A 552-nucleotide genomic window follows, 5' to 3' on the forward strand; every position below is an offset into this window, starting at 1 on the left:
CTTGGGGGCCTTTTTTTACAAAGCAAAAAAAAACCCAACAAACCCAGATGACGGCGTGGCCACTTTGTACAGGATGCAAAACTATCAGGAGACTCGGCGTCCTTCCTACCCTGGCAGAAAGGTCCCCCCCACCTCAGCCCTGCGCTTCTTCCTTCCGGCACCGACAGCATAAGGGTGACGGTAGAAGCTGCTCTGAGTTGCACCAAATCCACCCCTGTTCGGGGGAGGTTTATTTTGGGGGGCAAAGCTGCTGTTTGGGGCCCTGGGGTGCATCCCTGGCGCTTGTCACGCCCGCTACCTGGCTGCCAGCTCGCGTGCCCGGTGTCCCTCCAGCCACGTGGGCGAAGCTGTTTGCTCATCTCTGCTTTCTTGGCCAGACTTTCGGTGACTCAGGGAAAATTTATTTAGCTTCGGTTTGGCTCCTGATGCTGGCAGCCTGTCCCAGCCCTGCTTTCAGGGGTGAAGTGGTGTGGGTGTGTGTCGGGGGAGAGAGCAGGCAGGAGGAGAGGGACCTGCCCCATGGCCAGGGTGGCACATTACAGGCTTCCCGGT

This window comes from Apaloderma vittatum, unplaced genomic scaffold (genome assembly GCF_000703405.1).
Source record: "Apaloderma vittatum isolate BGI_N311 unplaced genomic scaffold, ASM70340v1 scaffold33441, whole genome shotgun sequence".
NCBI classification, from domain to species: Eukaryota; Metazoa; Chordata; class Aves; order Trogoniformes; family Trogonidae; genus Apaloderma; species Apaloderma vittatum.